Source organism: Gallus gallus, chromosome 4 (assembly GCF_016699485.2).
Source record: "Gallus gallus isolate bGalGal1 chromosome 4, bGalGal1.mat.broiler.GRCg7b, whole genome shotgun sequence".
Lineage (NCBI taxonomy): Eukaryota > Metazoa > Chordata > Aves > Galliformes > Phasianidae > Gallus > Gallus gallus.
Genome location: NC_052535.1, coordinates 55,415,428 through 55,438,850, shown reverse-complemented (window position 1 = coordinate 55,438,850; position 23,423 = coordinate 55,415,428). Strand labels below are relative to the sequence as shown.

Here is a 23,423-nt window from a genome sequence, read left to right as displayed (position 1 = left end):
TTCCCACAAATCCAACTGTGATGTTAGGCTTGGTTGGGCTATGCAAAACCATTCCCATGCATTCCCAAACCCATAAATATTCTAAACATATATAAAACACATTCACTTACCAAACCACTCATAATCCTGCGTAATCTAATAATCCAAAATGGAACCAAAAAGATCCCCAGGCTTGCAGAGTTTAGAAAGCCCAATAAATCAGTCCTGCTGTAGGATGCTGGAGCTCAGGTTGTACCTGAGGGGTCTGGAGAAAGCTAGCATGATTAACAGGCCCAGACCAACATCCAGGCAGAGGAAGCTCTTCAGACTAGGAGTGCTATGCCTGAGGCTTCTGCTCTTGAAGCCTTGGCCATTTTGTAGCTAACTGCCCTTGGATTTCCAGGCAGGGTGTTTCTGTTTGGAAAGTGTATTTATCAAAGCAATTAGGAAACAGCTGTCATTGCTGCAAAAGGATTTCAAAGTAGAAGAATAGAAGAGTAGAAGAATAGAAAAAGTAGAAGAGTCCTGGGTCAGAGGAAATAGCAATATGTACAGACTTAGAAAACGTAGGTGAAAAAATGTGGAGAAAAGATTTCCTGTGAGAGAATACAATAGATAATTTAGCTACTGTTTGGTAAGGCAAGTGTTAATTCTCTTCTGGATGTAAGAACAAAAAAAATTTTATACTGTTTTCTGTGCTCCGTACCAGTTTTCCCTGTTTTGTAAATGAAGTGATTAAAATGCAAGTGAAGTCCAGTGGGCCATCTAATTTTGTATCCTTTTTCCAAGAGGAATTCAAGTCCAAAGTTTCTTAGCAAATCCATGAAGTATGAAAAGAAACTGCAACAAATGTGGCGTGTGGGAATGTGTCCCATATCTGATGGTGATCACTCTTACAGCATGGTAACTTTTTGGGGGGCAAGAATACCTGCAAGTCTCTTGGAACATAGGGTGCATTTATGGATCTACATAAATGCATAATAATAGTAGTCAGTGCCCTTAGCCATGAGATTCCATAGACCTTATTATTTAATCTGAAGCAGTGCAGTGTATCTGCAGAGTACTCTCTTTTTTTTAATGTGCACAGTCCAACTACTTGCCACAAAATATCATGCTGCAGTAGTTTTAGTAGCATTCAAAAGTAGAAACAAGGCGAGAGTCACCTTTCCATGCAAATAAATACTTCAACTATAATGAAATGAAGTATGAAGAGAGGAAAGGACAACTGCAGTATTATGCCATTACAAAAAGCCCAGCGTCACTGCAGCCCAAATCTTTCTTTGAGTGCAGTACTTCCGATGTTCCCTGGTGTACTTGAAACCCATCATCTGATGACCAATACCAGCATTTTCTTTAAGCTTATTTCTTTGCTCATGCCTCTTCTGTGTCTTGTACAAACACCAGACAATTACACACTCTCAAAGAGACTGATAGTGGAAGACCCAGCTTTTACTAGGCTAATGGGAGAGTCAGAGTGTTCACAAGAAGGTTGAAGGAGAAAAATTTTACTTATGTGGAAACACCTCAACCAAATTTGCCGTTGTTGCTTGTATGAAAACAGCTTTTCTTCCTGTAATGAAATTAAGGTTGTTCAAGAATGAGGAAATTAGGTTTAAAAATCCTATGAATTTACTTGCCAATGTTATTAAAGAGGAGGCTTTTCAGCAGCTACTTTTCAGAACATTCTATTCGTTTTGACTTTTTCAGTACTAATGTCTTCCATTTTGTGGTGTACAGAAATTCAGCACTTGTGCATGTCTATACTTGAACAACCATTTCTGTTTGTTAAATGGATGATAGGTAACTCACTGTTCTCCTAATGCATCCACACAGCCTCTTATTTATACAGAAAATGGAAGAAAACTAGATAGCTTGGAGTTTTATATGGAAATGATAATGAAAAGGAGTACTTCCTTTTCTACCAAGATAGAAATTGTGCTATCTTTATTTTTATATATAGAATAAATTGGTGATTTAGGGATCAAGGATGAATATTCCTTGCCTCATTTTAGAATGACATTTCAGTATTTGCTTAGCTTTAATTGCAAGTAGAAAGATACTTCAGTATTTGCTCAGTTTTAATGACAGGAATAATTCCATTTGCTTAAATAGCAGTGCTGAAGCATTTGAAGTTATGTACACACTGAACTTCCTCTCTAAATCTGAGCCAGAAATATTGATAAGATGGGTGTGATGTTATTTGAGAAGACATATCTAAACCTGATAGCCACACTGTTTTAATTATCCCTATTGTTCCTAGCATATTTCTCTATCAAATTCATATTACAAGTCAGACATATTATTCTAAGGAATTGTAGCCTAATAGTTACCTACTGACATGAGAAGAAAGATTATAAAATATATTGAAATTAGAAAGTTGAACCCTGAAGTCTCTGTATTTAAAAACAAACATAATAATAAATAAATAAAATTAAAAGAAAAAAAATAACAACATATTTCTTATTATCATTGATACAATATTTTGGAGAGCATGCAAAGTTGATAAGGATGAAAAGATCCGAAGAATATCTTATATCTTTACGGTAAGCTTAAGGAAATCTCTTCACAACTGAATACCCTTTGCATTTCAGTGTGACAGTGGTAGCGTCTGAGTTTTCAATTTTCTGTTTTACAGAGACAATTCAGCAAAAATATTATCTTGTATTTCAGTCATCTGCATATGGATGTAAAGAGTCAAAAGAACTCTTCCTTAATCTTGCTTTTGTGAGCTCTCCTCCTCTAAGCTCATTAATAGTTTATATTAATGTCTTTTAAAAAGTGAGTTTCTTCTTTGATCTAAAGCTTATTTATGACTATATTTAGAAAACACATTTCCTTACTAAGTAACTTTCCCACATAGCACACAGGAAGAATGAGATACTGTAAAGATGAACCGCAGGGTCAGATGTAGTCAGTATAGGCAGCTGGCATTGAGCACTTCGGATTAGATCAGCCATCATCTCAGTTTAATGATGACATCTTCTGTGTCTCTGGTTCAAGAGAATATAGTTACATAAAATTTTATATTGCTTCTGAAATTGGTCTGTAGAGTCGAATACCTCCTGATTACTCAGAATCTGAGGCTAAAGGACAGAAGGAAAAAAAATCAGAGAACTGAAATTCTTTCTTGAAAACTGGTTTCATATCTTAGCTGGGAGGTTAAAATTGAATGATCAATATGCAGAATGGAAATTGGTGACAAATACCAACTGACAAAGATGCAATCCCAGGCTTCTGACCCGTGCCACCTTCCAATTTGATAGCAAAATGCTGTAGGGGATCTCGTTGGTGTGTGCTTGCATGGAACAGAAAGAGGAATCATCTGAATAACAATAATGTTGTATTAAGCATGCCAGCCTTGTTGCAGCCTAGTAATATTGGGTGTCTGAGAAAGACATGCAGATAGATGCTTTTCTGAGAAGATATTACCTTAAGGCAGAGGACTGTTTTTGGATCTTCTCTCTCTACCTGTACAGAAGTTGGAAATACTTATACAGTCTTGGGTGGAAAATGTATTCTTACATGTTTAAGACTAGGTTTTATTAAAATTATACCTCCTCCAAAGAAATCTCATATTTGTGACATTAATTTTCAGTTGTTTCAGATAATGTTTGTAATATAGACTATTTTTGGTTTGGTTTGGTTTGGTTCCCAGCTCCAGTGACCACGATGTTCTTACATTTGGAGAGTTAGTTACAAGCGATCATGTTAACTCTATCTTCAAGAAATCTGAATAGGAAAGGAAAACTAAAGCACTGGTAGGAAAGATGGTTCTGCATTTTGTATGCTGATGAAGAAACTGGAATTTTCATTTCTCCAATGCCAATACTTGTCTTCATGGGATTTAAATTCATGTTTCTTGTCATTAACAGAAAACATCACGATTTTTTGTCCCTATCTGTGTAATTATCTCCAGGCTGATTAGTGTCCTTCCTCAAGAAATGACACAAGTTTTAAGTCCAACATCAGCAATGAGACAAGGCCTGGGTCTTCTCCATTTCAGGTGAGTAGTTCTGTTGGCTAGATGGTGGTGTGTTTTCAGAGAATGTAGTCTCTGAATAAATGATGCAAACCAGTCCTACAAGTGCTATAGGTGAAGTGTACTGAATCTGAACGTCTCATTAGGAAAGAAGTACGTGGCAGGTAGCACAGATGATGACATTGCAAAGTTTGAGGTGCTATATGTAGAAAAATATTTAAGGTACTTGAAGAATGTCAGGTAATGATGTTTAAAAATAAGAGGATGCCTCAGTACTCTACTCTTGCTAAATCTGAAGATAAGACTGGGAACTTTTATTTGCCATCCTTTTGCATATCTACAATGCTAGTAATTCAATTAATTCAATTAGGGGAACAAAGATATGCTGAAAACATTTTCACTATAGTAATTAAAACTGTTCCTATTACAATTAGGACTAAGAAATGTTTGCAGATATCCTAGGGGTAAAAGGACCCCTAAGTAATTATTAGAATTGCACAAGAATTGCTTCTAATTGCTGGACTTCTCAGAAATGATTTTCAGAGGAAATCTGTGTAGCCAATTGCATTATTACATCCTCAGATCAATATTATATTCTTCTCAGTGCATGGATACCCACAGGGCAAAAGCAGCAAACTATTAGCATTTCATTAACAATACGCCACTTCACAAGACTATTGCTCCAATGATTGATAGCTCAGGTAGGACATATCTTCAAATGTTTATGAAGAACTAGTAATCTTCTCTACTTTTTCTTTTCTTTTCTCACTGTATTTCTTACAGCAAATAAGTAAAATTGCCATGATAGTCAGATTTCCATGTTAAACATTTCCAATGGAATGAGTGCACCTGGTCAACAGCAGTGCGATTGTTTCCAGTGAATTTTCCAATGTATTTTAAAAAACAGCACACACACACACACACAAATCTAATCCTTTCAGCGTATATTCAGACTTATTTTTCTGCCTTCCAGTGTAAAATTCCTTCTAATTAGTGGCAATTTTTTAAGTGGGACACTTTATGTTCAGGTTTTCCATAATGATTGTTATCTGTCAGATGTGTACTTAATTCTTCATAGCTGAGTCTCCATTTAAATTCAGATGAAAGTGTTGCACCTTCCTGAAAATGAAGTCTCTCGTACATCTGTAAGAGAAGAAAATATCTCTAATGTGACCTCACTGAGAGGTAGAGCCACTGGTGCTGTATATAGAGGTGTCAAATTACAAAGATCCATCAGCCTTGTAAAGCCCAATGAAAGGAAGAAAAAAAAAAAAAAAGAGAACAATTGCCAGAACTAAAACCCTGAAGTTTTGTTCTCATGTCCAAGTTGAAACACTCACTACATTTTTAGTTTTAGTTTAGAGAGACCATAAACTTCCAGCTTCTTCTATTGACTCAAAGGAGGCATTTAAGAATTAAGGATTTAAATTTTCTTTCTACATTTCTGAAGTGGGAAAAAAAAATAGGATGAGGGTTTTTTTGAGTGGTTTTACAGAGGAAATAATCTATTTAAGCCGAAATCTGGATTTAAACAAGTATACTCTTTGAAAAATTAATTGAAACGTAGTTGTTTGCAAAGTTGCGTAGAAGAACGTTTCCTCGGATCACCTAACTACTGTTCATATCTTTCAGACTTGCCCAAACAACTGTACTGAGGTCCAGAAATGTGTGTTCATAAAATCCCTGTGTTACTGGTATATATTCAGGGTTTTGTCTAGAGTACATATAAAATTAATTAGTTGGCAAAGATTAAGTGTATATTTTTGGGACAGAAAAACCCAAGAGATTAAGACAAAATGTAATGCTGCTGCATTCACAATGCTTTCTCAATTTTTACCAGAGTAGATAATTAAGTTTTAATTCATGAACTGCTTCCATTTTGTGTGTGCATTACAGAAACAGCGTCCAGTTGATACAGAGGAAACTGACAAAGAATTATTTAGATGAATATAAGCTGTTTCAATTGCACTGCTGTACAAAGTATTTGGGGCTAATCACATTATTTTTGATAGTTCCGTGTTTTCAGTGGCCACAGAAGATTTAAAATTAATTCTGTTTATTAGAATATAAAGAACACTATTGTCACTGTAGTTACGAGTATCATAAATATCTTAGAATAGAGCTGAGTCCCATATAATTGGAATCACTTTTGCTGTGAGGGGTATGTGAATAAAATCTCGGGCAGTGAATACAAAAATAACCTATAATACAGTATTCAGTTAAAATATTAATGTATTTAATGTACTGCATTGCCTATATCTTAATAACAGCCACCATTAAGTGAAGCAGTTTTTTATCCTGATCTTTGACATAAGCTGTTTTCTGTAACTTTTTATTAAGAATTAGACAAAAGAAAGGATGCATGAATAGGCTCATATTTCCTGAGAAGATAAAGAAAACAGTAGTAGATGCTATATGATAGAGTGCTTTCAACAGCAAATGACCAGTTGATTTAGCATTTGATTTTATAATGTTCTGGGCCTGATTCTCTGACATCTGCACCAGAGTCCTTCTTATGGAACAGGGTGTTTATACCAACTTGAAAGAGTTGAACATGTAGTACCTGATGCTACCAAAACAGGTCTGAGACAGATGGTTTGTATCAGCTTACCTGGAAACTTTCACCGTAACTGGGATGAATAATTGGCTTTGAGAGGATTTGATGTTCGGTGAATGGATTAGACTTGCCATGAACCTAGATGCATTAAAACCTGGTGAAATAAAGTCAGAATTAGGGCTTCTGTAAATAAACTGGTACTAAATTTTTCATTCTTTTTTTTTGTTTTTTCAACCTCTGATCTTTACCCAACAACTTGTGTTCCAACAGAATGGGTAAAATAGTCTTGTACAAAAAATCCATTTAATATTAGCTGACTTCACTAATTCTGAAACATTCTTTGTGTATGTGTGGCATCAAGAGAAGAAATGTGAAAAGCCAGTGATAATGCTAAGGCTAAAACGACAGCATTACAGGTTGTGATTCTGATCTGGGAAGAAGAATCAGTGAATACATAGTTCTGTACTTTTGTCTTCTCTATCACACTAAGAGATCTTTTAAAAATACATCATATTTATCACCAGTCACCACAGGCATCAGCTCCTTTCTGCTGTACTGCCACTGAAAGGGATGTGCATCAGAAACTAACAGTTACGGAAGTGGAAGGGTTAAAGGAAGTGAAAGATATTAATGGAGGTGTCAGGAAAATTAATTTGGTATTTTAAGAGTTCTGGTTTTTTTATTCTGTTCTTTCCTTCAGGAAATGTTCAACATGGTATCATAGCAATTTACACTTCTTTTGGAAAGTGATTTATCCTTATACATTTACAGCAGAGTTCCCGCTGTTCACTTTATAGTTTTGTTTTTCATTGTTTTGTTGAGATATGACATTAATTTGCCTTCACATCTTTTATTCATATATAGTATATGAAAATTGTCCAAAAATGTATTACTATATGAATTCTGGAAAATACAACATAGATTTTATTAGAGGTTGGGAATATAAATGCTTATATTAACAAACAGAAATCTGTCTTGCTAGAAGAAATGACAAGATTTGTATATCTTAGTCACACTTCTAAAAATCAAGGTAAAAGTATCTGTGAACGATAACATCCAGTCTATTTGTAAACTGGTATGTTTTCTTTTTTTGTCCTGGAGTGGTACTTTTCATCTTGACTTTACAGCTCTCACATGAAGATTGGTTTGCAGTGTGCATGCATCCTTCTTGCTGAATGAAGATTTCACCCTTTGCATGTTGGAAAGGCTTGAATTCTAACTATAGGTGTAAAGGATTAAAATGTGATCAGAATTTGAGAGCTGCTCCAAATGTAGTGCCTCCTGTTGCATGATGTTTGCCCATGACATCAGAAGTGGATGTTGGTGGTATAGCAGTAGAGGCTGAGCTTTCCCACCAGTATTCCATTACATTTTGTTGTCATGTGACAGATGGCAGCAAAGGGGCACTCTGACAGAATGATACATGACAGGGAAGTGTGTATAAAGCAAAAGTGTGTCATTGAATTCCTCCATATGGAAAAAAACTGTGCCCATTGACATTCACTGACACTTTCTGAACATTTATGGAAACCAAAGAGTGGATATGAGCACAGTGAGGTGGTTGGCTATGTGTTTCAGCAGTAGTGGCTGTGACAATGGGTGACCTCTGCTTATTCTCCAGCAGGCTTTTGTTCGTTGCTGACAAAAATGTGTAACTAATGATAGTGACTGTATTAAGAAATAGCATTTTGTAGCTGAGAATTAGCTCTATCAAACAGTGTTTTTGTGTTTTTTGTATCTGTTGTAGTTTCCATAAATAAGAAATAATAAATAGCAAAAAATAAAAATAATAAATAGGATGCTCTACTTGTGGAGCAGCCAATATAAAAAGTTAGTTTGCATGAGGAGAATAAATGAATGTGTAAAACACAAAATGCCATTCTGTGTTAATATTGGGTTACTATTTAGGTACATAATTTCATCTTTTAACTTGAAAAGGTCTAAGTTAATGCACAGTGCCTTTACATTGTTTGATATAAGTGTAGATCCTGTTTAAATCTGACAAACTGAATCTGATTCATTTGCTATGCTGTACTCTGTTTTAATACATACTTCCATATGTTATATAAACTGAACATTATTTTACATTTTCCAGAACTGATAGCCAGAATTCTGTAGCAGGATGCCTTCTATGTAAGCATAATATGCTTAAGACTGTGATACTGAAAGGCACCCAGTCAGTTTCTATAATTATCCATGCAGTATTACTTCAGAGCTGCAGCAAAGCAGAAATGGAGGATGGGTTTTTTATAGTGGTGTTCTGTTGTTGTTTTTTACTAATCTTGTATGTAAACATTTGATAATTTTATTTTGCACTTTCACAAGGCAATAGTAAACAATCGAGCATAGCCTTCTAAAGTATTTTCCTGCCATTCTTATTTCATTAACTTCAAAAGAAAACACAAATATTTGCTTAAGGAAAGTTGTTTGGGTGTCAAGGTTTGTGGCGGGTGAAAGTTGATTGATTGCGCGTGGAATCTTACTTAAAAATGACTCGATCAAAACATCAAACCCCTTGTTAAAAGGATCCTAGAAATGCAGAACAACCTAATTTACTATGCATCTCTTTAGGAATCTTTACCTTTTCACTTAGACTGACTATTGCATATCTGTCATATCTGTGCTACTTTTACTGAAAAATCTATTAGGACTCACAGAAATCACCCTGGAGAATCTCATTACTCAAAAAGCAGGCTGTGAGTGTTTAGCCCTCCAAAATCCTGCAGACTTTTTCTATAAACCAAATACCATAAATATTTCTTCATAACGTCCCATATTGTAATGCTTCTCTCAAGTCTATAAGGCCTAGACTGAAGCTCTAGACTTTGAAGAGAAATGAATGACCAAAATCATTTCAGCTTCTCCCACACGAATTTCACCTTGAACTGCAGTTCTGAACACTAAGACTGCTGGCAATTTTAGATTACACCTTGATCACTTCAAATGCTGTGAGAAATTTGGTGCAAATCAACAGATTATAATACTTGGAAAACAGTGTGTGTGAAACTATCAGTCTGAAGAGAACAACCTTCCAAATACTGCAAAAAGTCTGATGCACTGCCAGTGCCCCTGTTTTTGCTGAACAAAATCTAAAAGCACTGACTGAGTTTCTTCCCTGTTAGATAACGTTATACTAGTACAAATGTGTAAAATCTCCAGGTAGTTTCAAGCTATATGGCAAAACTGAGACATTTTCTCGTAAATGTCCCTCTCCACTCTTCAGAAAAACACAGTCAAAAAAAGAAATGTCCTTTAAGTGACCATTGTGGCTTTTATTACCTGTTTAATATTATCAGTAGCCTGTGCCTGATAGTTCCCGGGATCCAGTGCAGTGGTTGTTGAAATTATATGATTTATAGCACCATGAAACAATAGTTTTAGAGAAGAAATTCCCAGCTTTCACTTAAAGTTTAATGTGACTCATTCTCATCCATTTGCTGATTCTGTGGATTGCACACACTACAGAGCCTTATAGGCTACAGTATTCAAGATGTTATGAGCATTTCCAGGACTTTAAAGAGGGATACACAGAAAAATAAAGCTTTCATTTACTTTAAGGGGGTATTAAGGCAATTTGTAAAAACAAATTACAATAATGAACCACTAGTCTGTTCATTGTCTTAACCTGAGCAAAATGTTGGAGTTGTCCTATATTGATACAGTTCAATTATGCCATACAGTGTCAATTTGTCCCACCTTTTAATATAGTAAATATTCCCCGTTACTGGTTGTAAACCAAACTAAATGAATGAATTAATAAAATTTTTGCTACATTGAGACCTTAAAACATTTTAAAAATGCCCTGGTAAGTTAGATCACATCGTAGTACTGCTCATGTTTACTGGTGGGGAGGTCTCTTTGTCCAGAGTAGTTGAAATAGAGATAGAATCCGGATACCAAAACAATTTAATGACAAGATTTTAGTTTACTTTCTTTGGACTGGCTAAAGTGTTAAATTAATGACTAAAACAGCACTGATGATGACAGAACAAATTAATTTAAATTTGGTTACAAAGAAAGACCAGGGATGAGAAAAATTGAAGCACAGAAAAAAAAAGTAGAAAAGAAAAAAAAAAACACATTTGGAAACTGATTGGGCCCTGGTCTTTTGAGTTGTCAGATTTTAGGATACTGTGTTCAACTGTTCTGCTATGTGCCCTGGCTGCTCTATGAGGTGTCTTGATAGGATATCTACCATTAACTGTAGTGAATTGAATTTCTGTCTGGCACAAAGAAGGGAAAGCAAGGAAAATGTATCTCTAGTTATAAATACTGTTTCAGATTTTTAGTCCAGCACAGACTTCTGTGCTGTTTAAAATGCTGGGATAATAGCAGGCATTACCCAAACACTGAAAAATCATCTTCAGCCTTTGTTTTGGATTAGCAGCTAGCATCCAGCAAGGTGAACATGTCAGCAGATGTTGGAGGTAAACTGGTCACCTGGAGATACCTCTGTACTTTTATGTTGACAGCCTGAGGGGCTCATCTCCTCCTTAAGCTTGGTCCATATCCAAGAATTAAGACTGAGGTGTTAATGAGGAATCTGAGTTAGGAAATACTTGATTTTCAGACACCTTCTTCCAGAGTCATTGAGGGAAGAGTCATCCAGAAGCCCCATGTCTGGCTGAGTGGGACAGTGCTGAAAAGGAGTCCCCTGGGAACCCTTCACATACTGCGTTCTGGAAGTCTTGAAAAGGTGAAGAACAAGTACTGTGGGGATTTAACCAGACCTGAGATGTGAGTGCTTTTAAGATTATTAAATACACTCATAACATTTTTATTTTTCTTCTTGTTTCTGACTCTTGTGTCCTTGCTGTGCAGAATTTGCAAATTGACTCTTGGTGATGGGAGCAGGGACTTGAGCATTAAGGCATCTCTTAGGATGGCAGAGAACTAGGATTTTTCCAGCTAGGTACTTGCATGTTTCTAACTGAATATGCCTTTGGTTATTCATCTTATGGTACAACTGATTCTGATTAACATGTCTTTGCTCAGAGGCGGCAAAAATGTCAGGTACATTTTTCTCCTCTCTATTAGCATTTTCTATTATCAAAATTCTTGGAGTTTCCCAGACAAAGTGCTCATTTTGCATAGATTTTCTTAGTCAGCTGTTCCTCTCATTGACTGGAATGAATGTAGATTTTTGAATGTAAGGTTTGAATTTCAGAGAGGAAGAGTCATCTAAAGAGAGAAAATTGCAACACCTGGAGTTCACAGCTCTTTTACGGATTATTTTTGCTTTTCCTCTGACATTGGTAGTGTTCTGAACCAAACAAATAGTTATTCCAAATCAGTCATTAGCACTGTGTGATTATATGATATCCTGCCTTGCTTTTAATGGATTATATTTTAAACCATGTACAAAATTCGTTCTTGAACTTTGATATTTTCAAAACAGTTTGGAGTCAAGTTCACTAAGTTCTAGTTTTCCTCTAAAAAGAAAAGCAGGATCTTGCAATCTGTAGAGAAAGACACCAATGTACCACTAGTCTGTACAGAATGGTGCATTTGCTTCCTTAAGGAGTGAGAGAGGAAAACATGACATTAAGTCAATTTGAAGTTATCTTTTGTTTTATTTCAATAACTTTGCTTTCCTGTAAAACTCAAATGTCACATTGATGACATAGCCGTGTACTATTAGAAAATGATTTTTTTAAAAAAAGAAGTGTCTCAAGAATCATTAGGTCTCATGAGAAAGTAGTCAAGAAATGGTTAGGGCCATACAGTTGACTTAAAACTCCTTACTGAGTTTTATGACGAGTGAAAATTACATAGATTTTTTGTATTTGGTATTCAGTGCATCAAACAAAATATGTGCAGGAGCCAGCGACAGCAGCATAAATGCTAATTGATAGGCTGCTGGGAATGATTTTGTATCAAGTGCTAATCAAACTGTTTTCCCACTTATCAGTGTTACCGCTCAATAACTGACAATTTTTAGATCATCTTGAAAGTGTTGAAAATCTGCTGTGTTCTTCAAGGGACTCTGACAGCTGTATTCTGCAGCAAATCCAGGCAACACAAGCAGTAGTTTTCCCTCTAGCCTATGATGGATTAAAAAAAAAAAAAATCATTTGCCATGATAAGAAGTGGAGAGAATACACATCTGGAATATTATGACTTATTTTTAAAACATTTTGAAGTTTAAATTTGTTTGTATTATTGAGAAAAGTCACTTAATATCTTGATAAATTTGGTTCTGAATATTTTGGGAGTTTGATTGTGCTATGCATATATTTCTGAGACAGCTAACAGAGCAGAGAATATCAAATATTGAAACTGTGCTGTGTCTCATGTAACACATTTGGATTGTGAACACTGCAAATGAATACTAAATCTGTCACATGTAAAGGAGACCAAATTGTCTGACGTCTAATGAGCTTGGAAAGACAAGAATGAAAAGCATTTCCAGAGGTTAAGAAAGTGACTCTGGTTTAAGGGTTTTTTTCTTCTTCTATCACCTTGATAGATTTTCTGATCAATACTGCACTTTGTGTGCTTGTTTTCTTTTATACTTGTAATTATTATGATGCTTATTGTAGCTTACCCAGCAGGCAGTTCAGCACCACACAGCCATTTGCTCACTCCCCCTCCTTCCCTTGGGGGAGAAAACTGGAAAAAAACAGTGAAGTAAAGCTTGTTGGTTGAGATAAAATACTATTTACCAAGACAGAAGAGAAAAGAAAAATAATAATAGTAATAATAATGATGATTTATATTTACAAAACTATGTGCAACACAGTTGCTCACCACCCTCTGACCGATGCCAAGATGGTCTCTAAACAGCAGCTGTCCTGGCCAACTCCCTTCATTTTTATGGTTTTTTTTTTTGTTTGTTTGTTTGTTTTTCACATGGTGTCATAAGACATGGAATATTCCTTTAGACAGTTTAGATCAGCTGTCCTGGTTCTGTCCCCTCACAGAAAAAGTGGTAATGCACTGACACAGGCTGCACAGGGAGTTTCTGGAGTAACTGTCCCAGGAGGTGCTCAAAGAAACATGTTGATTTGACACTGAGGCGTGTGGTTAGCAGGTGTGGTGGGGATGGGTTGATGGTTGCACTGGTTGACGTTAGTTTTCTTTTCCAACCTCTCTGATTTTATGATGTATTTGCCATTCCAAACTTTGGATCATTTTTTCAGTTGAAAGAAGCAGGAAAGTTTCCTTGGAGTGGAAGTGGCAGTGACCCAAATCTGGTGTGATGCTGCCTGGAATTAGTCCACCCATACTGTGACCTCAGTAGTGAACAGACAGGGCAGTCCTCCTAGAGGGATACCATGAGTAGTCAGCAGCTCAAGGCACAACAAGCTGCATACATGGGGCATGTTGCTGTGGGATTAGCTGTAGGAATGTGCGGGTGTTAACATTTAGCCCATGCCCAGAAATGGGGTTTGTATGTGGTATTACTGATATCAATCCTGAATGTATGTTAATTACAAGTCATTACTAAATCAATAAACCACTTCATCCTGATTGGGTTTAAACAATGTAAACTGGGCTGTTATTCCATGTAACAGATAGTGAGAATGCAATACCATTGCTACTGAGGACTGTGATAGCTGGGTAATCACTAAGAGAACTGCTTTTGCTAAAATATAAGATTGATAATATTAGCATGGAATCTGTCAGAAGTATTTTTTCTAAAAGATGCAGTTTACCATTTTTTTCATTATTGTGTGTTTTTAATTTTTTAATTTTAAATCTTTATATTTGAAATGCTTACAAGTGCTGGCAAGATCTTGTTTAATATTAAGATAAAGCAGAAACTATGAAATGCACTCGCATATTAAAAAAAAAAGGAAAATAAAAGCAATTCCAAAAAGCTAACAGATGAAAAAATTCTAGCTATGAAATTCAATTGCTCCACAGTGATTCCTACATCTTTGCTTATTGTTTTAGTATTTTTTTTTGTTAAACTTCGAATTCTAACAAGATGAAGACTTTAAAAAAAAAAAAAAAAGGGAAAATACAGAAATTTCAAACCATTAACATGCTTATGAGTAATACTGAATCCCACCCTTAGTTAAAAATACCCAGTAAATTAACTTTTCCCTTAATATAAGTGATATTTTAGAGCTACTTTAATTATCCATAATAGAACACAACATTAGTCTGAGGTAAATTCTCACAGGAAAAAAGTGATGTATTTATCTATATAAATTTAGCTGTTACAGTTTGACTTGAAAAGAATACTTAAGCCTAGAAAATCAGTTCAGAAAAAAGTTGAGCACCAAAATCATGTAGGGAGGATTGCAAAGTACCAAGTACAATACAAATATTTTTCTTGTGAAGTCAGATTTTGAGGATTTCAAAGTATGTCAAATATCCTCATAATTTGATGCTTAAAGCTTTCTTTTTAATTTGTTAAACATATACTAAAATTCTTCAAAAAATATTTAGAAAAATTGCAACCAAGGTGTGTGTCCAATATGCTGTTATGCAAAAACAGATAAACTGGAATAAAAAAAATCAGAAAGTTTTCCAGCTACCAAATGCACTCATTATGTCACAGAAATGAATAAAAGTGTAGGAGTGTCCAATAATTAAACTGGATTTCAGATTTAATTCTTCATCTCTTTCCCTGCTAAACTAAATGTGTATTGCCTTGAACAAAGCAGTTTCATATTGCAATCCTTGATGCCACCATGATTAAGAATATCACTAAGAAACATTTCTTTCTTCACAGTGGTGAAAAATCAGTATTCTTGGGGAAAATGGTAAATACTGGAAGTAATATTGAAATCAAAATAATTACTGATGTATCTATATTTTTCTTGCACTACTTTTCATTTAATTTATGTCTCACTGTTGATCATGGATAATTCATAAAAATCCTAGAATTCTAGAAATCTAGCTATCAATTCATTGCAATTCCAGTGCAGAGGCACTGTACTTAATTTGGAAATATTAAAAAAAATTTAAAAAAAAAGAATACAAATAAAAGAATAATACAAAGTTCTCAGGGGAAAGTATTAAGATTTGCTTTAGTGAGATGAAGGTTGTAGTTTCCAAGTTTTATTCTTTCTGTTCAAATATATGTAGGAAATGGTGTATGTGCTCATGTGCAATAGAAGATAGTCTAATTCCAATGTGACCCAAAGATGCAAAACTGAGGTCAAGTCCTCATTTTACTTTCTGATCATACCTAGTAAGAGAAAATCCATTCATTGAGAAGTTTGCTTGCTGAAAACAGAGTAAAGAGGAGAGCAAAACCAGGTGTGATCTTGTGGGACAAGGTGCTTTAATAGCAGAAGAGAGCTTTCTGGATGTTTAGCCTTGTTTTGCTAAGTTTGAACAGAAGGGATAATGTGAGGTTAAAATAAATCACACTGGTAGAGTCATTGAGTGTTCTGCTGTTTGTCTGCTGATGTAGATTCATCAGTTAGGATGTTAGAAAAACATCAAGTTTAATAGTGTTTAATAGAGTAGAATTATAGGCTAGACAGAATTACTAGGAGTTAGACAGCTGTATCTGGATTAAAGACTTTGGAAGATATTCAAGATTGGAATGGATCATGTTATAGTTTGCCTTATTATGTCTACTAATATAATTATTAACAGATTCTAACACCTCACAAACTGAAATTCTACTTGATTTTCCATTTAGTCCCAAATAGGATAAATCCTCAAACAGGTTAATGCCCGTTTGATCTTCACAAGAAGAAAAATTTAATTGCTAGAACTGCATGAGTTCCAGGTGGCATAAAAATGATAATGATGATAGTGGTATGTAAATTTGTCACTCCATAAAAAATATAAAAAAAATCTTCTCTTCACTGGTTATTTGTCAACTTTAGAAAGATTAAATTACCTTTCCAGTGTTTCCGAGGGATCTAAGCACCAGAGATGTTTTTCTGAGGTAGTTCTTACATATGAGGGTTTCATTCCTGTACTTATACCAAAGGGAGACTAGAAATTATTTTCCCAGGTAATGAACATTTTTGAAAGTCTTAAGAGTTTCTTGTTTTGCATAAGGATGAAATTGAATTTTGTTGCCTAATAGTTTTGGCAGTGACTTAACAGAATATTGTTTTCTGGGCAGAGATGTTCCTGGATCCTGGACTCTGAGAGATGTCCTTAATAGGGGTGTATGAACAACTAGAGGAGAGGTAGAGAAGAGTAGAAAGAATTGACTGAGCATTTGGTGTGACTAAGTGAAGAGTTACACTTCAATTTAAGAGAATCTGTATGGAGAAGGTTAATTTAAGAACACACTTCAAATAAAGCACTTGCTAAAAACAAAAATGAAGTTTAAAAAAATAGTTGCGAAAAAGATATTTACTGAATGGTGAAATATTTGTTCTTTAAATCAAATAAGTAAGGAATTTTGCTTACCTGACTGAAATAAAGTGATAGTGCTACTGTACCGTTGTCTGCAAGGCTAGCAATGATAAAAATGTTTGTTTAAGAAATACAAAATCATAGAATCACAAGGTTGAAAAAGACCTTCAAGATGATCTAGTCCAACTGTCCTCCCATTACCCTTGTTACCACAAGCTACTAAGCCATATCTCATAGTTCCTCATCCAGACATCTCTTGAACTCTGCCAGGGACGGCGACTCCACCACCTCCCTGGGCAGGCCATTCCAGTGCCTGACCACTCTCTGAGAGGACAAGTTTTTCCTTATGTCTACCCTAAACCTTCTCTGGTACAACTTGTGGCCATTTCCTCGGGTCCTGTTTGTTGCCTGGGAGAAGAGGCAAAACCCCTCCTCATCACAACCTCCCTTCCAGTAGTTGTAGATTGCAATGAGGTCTCCCCTGACCCTCCTCTTTTCCAGACTAAACAATCCCAGTTCCTTCAGCCTCTCCTCATAAGAATTGTGCTCCAGACCCCTCAGCAGTTTTGTTGCCTTTCTCTGGACATGTTCCAAGGCCTCAATGTCTTTCGTTTAGTGAGGGGCCCAAAACTGAATGCAACACTCAAGGTGCGGCCTCGCCAGTGCTGAGTACAGGGGGATGATTACCTCCCTGCTCCTGCTGGCCACAGTATTTCTAATGCAGGCTAGGATGGCATTGGCCCTCTTGGCCACCTGGACACACTGTCGGCTCAGCCAAGCATCAACCAACACCCCCAGGTCCCTTTCCCCTTCACAGTCATCCAGCCACTCAGCCCCAAGCCTATAGCGCTGCATGGGCTTATTGTGGCCAAAGTGCAGGACCCAGCACTTGGCCTTGTTGAATCTCATCCCATTCACCTCAGCCCAGTGATCCAGCTTATCTAGATCCCTTTGAAGGGCTTCCCTACCCTCAGGCAGATCCACACTACCTCCCAACTTGGTGTCATCTGCAAACTTACTAAGGGCACACTCAATCGCCTCATCTAGGTCATCAGTAAAGATATGAAAGAAGGTGGGCCCCAGTACCGACCCCTGGGGGACACCACCACTTGTAACAAGTTGCCATCTGGACTTAGCTCCATTAACTACTGCCCATTGGGCACGGCCCTCTAGCCAGTTCCTTACCCAAAGATGGATATACCTGTTCAGGCCTCAGGCAGCCAGTTTCCCCAGGATAATACTGTGAGAGACTGTGTCAAAGGCTTTGCTGAAGTCTAGGTAGACTACATCAACAGCTTTTCCCTCATCTACCAGTCTGGTCACCCAGTCGTAGAAGAAGATGTGGTTGGTCAAGCACGGCCTGCCTTTCATGAACCCGTGCTGGCTGAATATAAAACTTAGCTTCAACATCAGTCTGAGGGCGTTTCACTCCTGTTCTCACTTGCTCAAAATATGAAGAAGTATCTCATTTAATAAATTAATATTTTCCAGTGAAACATTGCTTACCAGCATTCTACTTGTTGTAAAACATAGTGTAGAGAATCCATAATGGGTTGTTTTTTTCTGTTTCATTATATGTACCAGCTTCATTTTCCAACAGAAATCAACATATTTTAATATTAAACAAAAATCTTGATTTAAATAATTTCCCTGAATATTAAGGTCATTAAGAAGCATCAAGCTCTCAAATCCATTAATGTAATATGAGTAGTGTCGCCTGCAGTAATGCTTCTGAATTTATTGCTTAAAGATAACATTTGGATAAAGAAACCATTCCTTTACAAATGACTTCTGAAATGAAATTACTGCCCTTATAGAACTTAATTTAATTAATCTTCTAGATGAAGGCAGTAGTCAGTGAGAGAATTTGATTTTGTTTAGCCCTACTCATAAATATTAATACTAAATAAAATGATACTTCTGTTTATTCATGAATATTGTACAAGTGCATTCAGAGCTCTGAATCTACAAGTTACCATGATTTTTTTTGTTCCTCTGTTTTTGTCAAGAAAAACCCATTTTTCTTGGTTACATTTGTACAAAAACTTAACAAAAATTGTGGTGAAACTCTACATTAAGGGAGGAAAGAGTTAATGAATGGGGGCCATGCCCACCCTAAGTAACTACTGTACTGTGTTTGTGTGATTTGAGAATTAACATCTACAACACCTGACATTTAAAATTGCATAATTATACTAGAATGCATAAGTAAATAGAAGTAGGTTTTTATCTCCCTATGTGAACAGAATCCAATTTCACTACAAAAATCCTGTAAGACACTTTTTTCATGCACAGTGAATTATGTAATGAGCAAATCATTTGAACAGTGCTAACCTGGATGCAATAAACTCAGACCTGATAATGCCAAAGTAGAAATTTTACAAATTCACAATTCAGCTGGACCTGGAAGTTAGCCCCAGTTTTGCAGTGCCCCTCTGCTTCTCCCTTCCTAGAGCTGGGGCAATCTAGTGGCACAGCTCTGCAGAACCAGCACCTCCCATTCACTACTGTCCTTGTGCTAGGTAACATGGTTAGGACCTAGCAGGGGTAATAGGAAATTTATAAATATATAAATTTAAAATTTTTATAAGTCTAATATTTCACTGCTCTTCTACTGTCTCTGTCCAGTTCTGAAACAGAAATTTTTACTTCAACATCACAGATTTGACCTGAAGTAGCAATTGTCTTGTACTCTGCTTAGAGCTCTGCATCACTCTCATTCAAGTGAGTTCTTCAAGTAACCATGCTACTACCATGAACTGAATTGTGTTTCAGACAGTTTGACTGGAATTTTTAAAATAATTTAGGTACATCATTGTTACGAGTGTTTTTACTTCAAATTTTCTTATGTTCTTGGGTAGTAAACAAATGAAGGGATTTTATTGCTTTCTTGTATCACAGCAAATTGGTTTTTGGTACATGACCTTGTCACTGATTTAGTAAAACCTCCTTAGGGGTTTGTGAAGAAAATATGGTAGAGAAGAGGAGGGGCCTTTCTAATGAGTTTGGATGTATGATTTCATCTGAACTGAAAAACAATTCATATCTGTATTTTGGAAATTGCATATTTGGGTATGTTTTCCTTCCTGAGAATGTTTCTTACAAAATGCCTTTAAAATTTCTCCATTAAATATTGTAGGTACAATGAAGAATTCCGTCAAACCTAAGAAGACTGCATCCCGAAGGGTAAGATGATACAGTTTTTAATGGTATTATGCCTTTATGTTATGAGATACATTCCTTTTTCACTTGAGTACAATCTCTTCCCTTGCAGAGTTGAATCTGCAAAGATGCTACTTCCCTCAGCAGGAGCTGGGAACTTGTGCATTGCTCACAGATAAGTTGAAACCCTGACCAAAAAAAAAAAAAAAAAAAAAAAAAAAAAAAAAAAAAAAAAAAAAAAAATTGTCATCAACGGAAAATCAGTTTTGGTATTACTGAAAAGATGGTTATTCCACCATCAATACTATGCATGGTGTAGCACGTACATGTTTCTTTGTTGCTGAGTGGTACAAACTATGTAAGGCCTGATCTAGTACAATACTGCAGTTTAATTCTGTGTTTGTAGAGATTACATTTTTTATATCGAGACATTTAGGCGTTTACTTGACGTGGATGTTTTCCAAAAGCTAAGATGAAATAATGAAAAATGATTTTCCCAATCTATTGCAACTGTTGTAAGGAATGTAACAGCTGGTGATCTACAGTTTAGTGACAGATGAACAGACTGATCTATTCACCTGCAGAGTGTAGATAAAAAATAATAAGAAAGGGAGAATTTAAATAGTAAATAAAAGGGAGAAGGTGAAAGATGTGCAACAACATATTCTTGTGTAATTAAGTTAGAAATTTTGATCAGCGATTAAAATAAAAGCTGATGTTGAAGGAGTTAGAGCAAAAATTTGGTAAAATGAGCTGAGACTACAGTTGGTAAGAGAGGAAATCAATTTGTGCACTTCTTATGAGTCATTTCCTTGCAAACTTACTTGCAGATAAAAGTTGTTTTAAAATACCAATATGGATATATAGGCCGTGTTTTTGTGTTTTTGATTTTGGAATAGAGTCTTAATCTTCTGGGCATATGTGGATGGAATAAAACACAAACACCTGAAATTAGGTCTGAAGGGGGATAAGATATCCACATGAATTTTGCCAGTGACCTTCTTTCATGTAAACCTGCTGCTGACCAGGGTGAAGTGACAAACATGCCCCCTTTATTGAATCTTGAAGCCGGGGGAGAGATAAAACACACACCAAATAAATAAATAAATCTTATTTCAGAAGGTATTCTAACTACTTTCTCTCGGGTGTGAATTTTAAGGAATGATTATGTAGCCTTTCACACTGGAGTTTTATATCTTGGACTCAAGTTGAATTCCCTTACTCTGGTTTGGACATTTTTCATCCTCTCTGTTAAACCTATGCTTTGAAACAACAAAGACTGATAGGATGAATCTTGGCTGTCAGTGTGCAAAAAGGGGACACTTAGGATATAATTATTCTGCTATTTCTTTGAAAATACTTTCCTAGTTACTTGAAGGATATAGCTTCCAAAATTATTGTGATTCTCATTTTCATTACAAAACCATCACCACCACCACCAAACAATCCCAAGAGGAACAAAAGGGAAGTATAAACTATTCCCTATTTAATATGCAACACAATTAGAAAAGCATGTGCCATATGGCTTTGCTTTCCTTCAGAGAAGTTCTGTGGTGAAGCAGACTAGAGCTTGCTTTCTTTCCAAGATGATATCAAACTGTAATTCTTCCCTATCCAAACTTTCTTTGCATTATACTGATATAAACATTTTCTAAATACTGAACAGGTCATATTTGTCATTCACTGAGTTTTCTGGGCCTGAGCCAATGTCTCTGCAGTGATGCAAGTATATCCTTCCCTAGCTGCATGTTACGTGCTCTGCATAAAAAACTGACAAAAAAGATACTGCATGCAGTTATACTATATATTTTTTCTGTCTCTGCTCAGATATGTTCAGAAGACTGCTCAAAGGCAATAAGCACTCAGTGAGAAACCTTTTCATGCCAAATTTGTGCCCTCCAGCCCAGCTGTTTCAGTTGTAAATGTCTTTGGAAGAAGTTCACAACAGCAACCATTTTCATGAAGAAAAGGTCTTCTCTCCCTGCTGTTCATTACTCTTGATCTGGAGATTGCGCTATACCATTTCTTCTCAGTCTCTCAGCAAGCACCTAATTTCCCTCAGAAACCAACTTTGATTTCATGATTTCAAATGTTAAAAGCTTATTTAATTAGGAAAGGGCTGTACGTAATCTCGAATTGTAGCTGTTGTTTCCACACACCTCTAGCTTTCATAGTTTTCTCAGAAGGTTAGTCAATTATGACCCCCCATCTGGATTACAAATAAATAAAAACTGCGATTTATTCATAAATTGCTGGAAGTATTTATTTATGCTGTAGATAATTTATTAGCATCTGATTATTCATATTAACAGATGAAATATTATTGTGAAAATGACCAGTATTTTCTTACTTGGCAATATTTTCACCAAGTTGGAAAACTTTCAGTTTAAATTCATTTTGGAAAGAGAACCGTACAAAGACTAGATTTATTACTCAACAGATGCTCATCACATTGCTTAATGCTTTATTTCATGGTCCATATTCATCATCCTTTCTGATTCTTAGACCTATACCCTGTTCTTTTTGAACATCTGGTGTTCTCTCTCTTCCATGTTTTTAGCACACTAATTCGTTTGGGTGAAGTGTTTTCTTCTTGTAATGCTCTTAATCCTCATGGGTGTTTGGAACATAGGCGGGAGACTAGAAGTTCTGTGATTAAACGTAAAGATGTTTTCAAGATTGTTTTATTTTCAATTTAAATATGTTTCTTCAATGACATCATCTACTGGCAGCCTTTGACATAAATCTGCTCTTCCTAGGAACTCGGTCAGACTGTCCTTGCAGAGGAGTTTGTTCTGTAAGTATTTGCTCTGTGTGCAGACTTCAAGGTAAATTATAAAAATAAGCAAGCTTAGATTTATATTTTAGGAAATTGAAGCTTGGAAATATAGTTTATTTAAAATTTACAAATTGTTTAATATATTTTAACATTAACCATTTGCCCTATTATTTACTTTTTGGTAAGCACATGTATCTAGTGGGACTTTTATAATGTCATTTGAATGGCTAATATAGCAGTACTGAATACTGAATACTGGTTGTATTCTTGACATCTCAGTAGAAGACTTTAAAATCTTTTTCATTTTCTTTTTAATTATTTGCCAGTATATATTTTTTTCTGTTTAAAAAATAAAACAAATGTGAAAATTTCAGTAATTTGCTTTAGTGATATAGTAGATAGTTTGCTAAAAAAATGAACATTTGTTGTTGAAATTTGAATTTTTTTTTAATTCAATTACAGATTTATTTTGGCAATGATTAACAATCCGCTTTCAATAACATGCAATGCAGATAAAGAATAATCTTACAAAATTAATTCCTCTTCAAGCATATAATGAAGTTTTAAACACAGGGATATTTCCTTGATCACAATACAGATGGAACCACATCCTGATTCAATGAAATAGGGAGGGTGGGGTGGCGGTGGGCAGAAAATAGCCCATGAAATAGATATTGATTAGGAAA

General features: G+C 35.7%; 1 long non-coding RNA gene across 1 annotated transcript in view; it reads left to right on the top strand.

Moving 5' to 3' along the window:
- LOC107051710 overlaps positions 1–23,423 on the top strand; it is a 299,217-nt gene that overhangs the window by 129,035 nt on the left and 146,759 nt on the right. Inside the window, exons 3-6 of the long non-coding RNA XR_006939094.1 lie at positions 3,896–3,982; positions 19,936–19,982; positions 20,071–21,928; positions 22,718–22,755. This is a non-coding gene — a long non-coding RNA (uncharacterized LOC107051710). The remainder of the gene's footprint in view (positions 1–3,895; positions 3,983–19,935; positions 19,983–20,070; positions 21,929–22,717; positions 22,756–23,423) is intronic.